We start from the raw sequence: 3,447 nt of genomic DNA, 5'->3' as shown, positions 1-3,447 counted from the left end.
GCTGCAAGAGGTCAGGTGTATTCGTACCTTCTGCCCCTCTGGGCGCACGGATTACAAGAAATGAGGGTAGCCTTCCTCTGGATTACTAGGGACCGGGTACCCTGGACCACCTTGTGGTCTGATGTTTCTAAGCCAGCCCAAGTGGGCCCTGGGGTGGGAGCCCTCTATCCTGATTGCCGTCCTCAGGCCTGCCGCGTGGCAGAGTGCCCGGGATGGGGTCCTGCGAGCCTGGGGAGGCCTTCCCTGTGCGACCAGGTCCAGGACCTCCAACTGGGGCCCGCCAGACCTGCCACTTTAGGCTACGTCCTCTGGCCTGCTCCACAGCCAAGGGCCTGGGACAGCTGTCCATCAGACCCGGGATGGCTTCACCTGCTTGGCTTGGTTCAGAAGCTTTGACCGGGGCCCCAATGGAGCCTGGGGTGGTTACCCCCCATTCTGGGCTCCCTCTTCTGGCCCACCACATGGCCAAGCCGCTGAGACGGGCTCCTGTAGACCCGCTGAGGTTTCCCATGCGCAGCCGACTCCAAGAGCTCCAACCGGGCCCGATGCCCTGCCGAACCCCGGGGCGGGGTCTCCCACCTGGGCTCCATCCTCCAGCCTGCAGCACCGCCAAGGGTCTGGGACGGGGTTCCATCAGGGATGAAGATTCTTCCCCTGCTCATCCAGACTCAGAAGCTCTGCCCTAGGGTCAAAGCCCCCCATCCTTGGCCCCGTCCTCAGGTCTGCCGTGTGGCTAAAAACCCGGGACAGGGTCCTGTGGGTACAGGGAGGCCTATCCTGTACGGCCGGCTTACCGTTCTCCTACGGGCGAGAGGGGCCTGGCAAAGGGGAAGCAGCAAGCCCGGAAAGCCTTTTCCCCCCTTCTCCAGCAGGGAGGGAGGCCGTGGTCGTGCCCTCGGTTGGAGTTTCCATGGGGCAGGTGCTCCGTGCACCGGCCCTCCGTGCCGCCAAGCATGCAGCAGGCAGGGCAAAATGGGCTTTGTCCAGACTGGACTCTGGTCGATCGGGCAAGGTTGGGCCTCTGTGGCGACTTTGGGCTGCCTGGTAACACTCTTCAAATCATGAAGGCTGACTCTCAGAGAGGAAGCCTTGAACGGGAAGCTTGGCCGTCTTGCCACGCGGGGGTTGGACAGAAGGATGGTGTCGCCTTTCTCATGCCTCTCCTGCACCCACAGGTGGGGGAACATTGCGAAAAGTTGCCTGTGGCCTTTGACAGTGGATCACTCGGCTCGTGCGTCGATGAAGAGCACAGCTAGTTGTGAGAATTAGTGTGAATTGCAGGACACATTGATCATCGGCACTTAGAACGCACCGGTTTATCCCACAGATGGCCTATGTTATTAATACACAGACATTCCAACATTTTCCCCATATAAATATGTCTGGAAGCAGTGGGTTACCCCACAATATAGAAAATTATCAAATGTAGGTAAAGTGTATTTCTTGCAAATTTCCTGCCATACCCACACTATGTCCCTAACTATCTTGAACCTAACCCTCTTATAATAGTTTGGGTCTGTGAGTTTATGGAGTACGAATCCAATTAAGGGCCCGTATGCAAGTTGATATCCCAATGAGGACAATCCAGCATCACACCCTATTAACAGGCTGTGGATCCGTCCAGCAAATGAAGCCCAATAGTATAATTTAAAATCTGGAAGCTTAAATTCACCTTGTTTATATGTTAGTTTGATAAAACCTAAAGCTCGTCTGGCCCTCCTATACCCCCAAATGAAGCTACCAATCTCACTTTCAAGGCGCTTAAAAAAAAGAACCAGGTACATTTAGTGGGATTGAAAAAAACAAATAGAGAAATTTAGGTAGTATATTCATTTTTATGATATTACACCTACCGAGTATACTGAGAGGGCTCCGATGCCAATGCCGTAATTTGGCCATCACAAGTTTTAAGAGTGGCTCATAATTCAGAGATACAATATCTTCTAAATGGCTCATCCGCCTTATGCCCAAGTATATAGCTGTATCTGTGACCCCTGAGACTAAGACCGAAATGCCTGGTTGATAATTAAGGATTATCTGTGTTTTGGACAAATGTAATTTATATCCGGAAAAGGCTACAAAAAGCTCAGTTTCTTCTGAGATATAAGCTAAGGCTTCTACTGGATTGCTAGAAAAAACTGCAATATCATCAGCATAAGCAGTTAGCTTAAGATTCATATAATTTACGTTTACTGGATGGATACCCTCATTCTGCAATAGATGACTGATAAATTGCTCAATATATAGAGTGAATAATAATGGAGAGAGTGGGCACACCTGACAAGTGCCCTTATGTACCGAGAATAAAGTTGTCAAAATGCCACTCAAGATAACCTTAGCTACAGGTTTCTTATAGTGTCTCAACAAGTGATATGTACCAACTTCCAAGCCCGAATACACTCATTGTTAACCATAATGCTTCCCAGGTTACTCTGTCAAAAGCCTTCCCAGTATCTAGCATTATCATGCAAACATGTTCCTTTATCTTCCCTGAGACATCAAAGTCCGCTATAACAGTGCTGATGAGAGCTGTAGTGTCTCTGCGTGGGACGAACCCATGCTGTTGCTCTGAAACTAAGCCATGTATAAGAGGGGCTAAGCGATTTGCCAATATTTTAGAAAAGATGAGTTAATCAGTGAGATTGTTCGGTACGAGCTTCTCTCGCCCGGTGGTTTGCCCTTTTTGAGAAATACTACTATATTAGCTGTTCCCCAAGATTCAAGGGCATTTCCTACCCCGTGATGTATGTAATTAAGTCAGTAAACAGGTTAAGAGCCTGCAATGGCAGGTCTACATCCGATAAACAGGGAGCTCCCTCATATAGGAAGGGCCAGTATAATTCACAAATAGAGTCTTCTATGTGGAACATGATAGATGGCTTCCACATAGACTCCAGGGAGGAAAGTGATCATTACCTCTTATGTCTTAAATTATGGTGCTATGGCCCCTAATCCCTTCCTATAGTTGCCTCTTTACCTACAGCCCCAACACTGGTGAATAACCGCAGGTCCGTTAAAGGGCCTGCTGTACTAAATAATCAAGGAACCCTCACAGAAATATATAAAGCCTTTGTAGAGGTATTTCCTGAATACGCTGCCCTAGCTTCTCTACGGGCTTCCACCACAGATGTACATACCAAACTAGGCCTAGTCTTGAAATTGAGCCTGACCAGGCTCCCTCTAAGGAAAACAACACCAAAGACCAACAAAGTTGGAAGTAACCCATGGTACACAAAGACGTGCTGCAGTGCCAAAAAGCCTTAATAGATGCTCCAAGAAATAATAATTTGCAAGAATGTTTTGGGATTCGTTTCTAGAATACAGAAAAATAATGCTGTGACATGGTAGCCGTCGGCATTGCAGTTTTGGTGTAAGTGTTTCTGCTGTGTAGTTAAAAGTAAGCTTCCCAGAGCTATCGCAGCAACGCCAGTGGATCTGTGGCTTGGG

General features: G+C 48.8%; 1 pseudogene; it reads left to right on the top strand.

The window, feature by feature from the left end:
• Window positions 1–1,204: 1,204 nt before the first annotated feature.
• On the top strand, window positions 1,205–1,340 carry LOC146812178 (5.8S ribosomal RNA; annotated as a pseudogene).
• The last annotated feature ends 2,107 nt before the right edge of the window (window positions 1,341–3,447 follow it).

This window comes from Triturus cristatus, chromosome 7, assembly GCF_964204655.1.
Source record: "Triturus cristatus chromosome 7, aTriCri1.1, whole genome shotgun sequence".
Classification (NCBI taxonomy): domain Eukaryota; kingdom Metazoa; phylum Chordata; class Amphibia; order Caudata; family Salamandridae; genus Triturus; species Triturus cristatus.
This window is presented reverse-complemented; position numbering and strand designations above follow the sequence as displayed.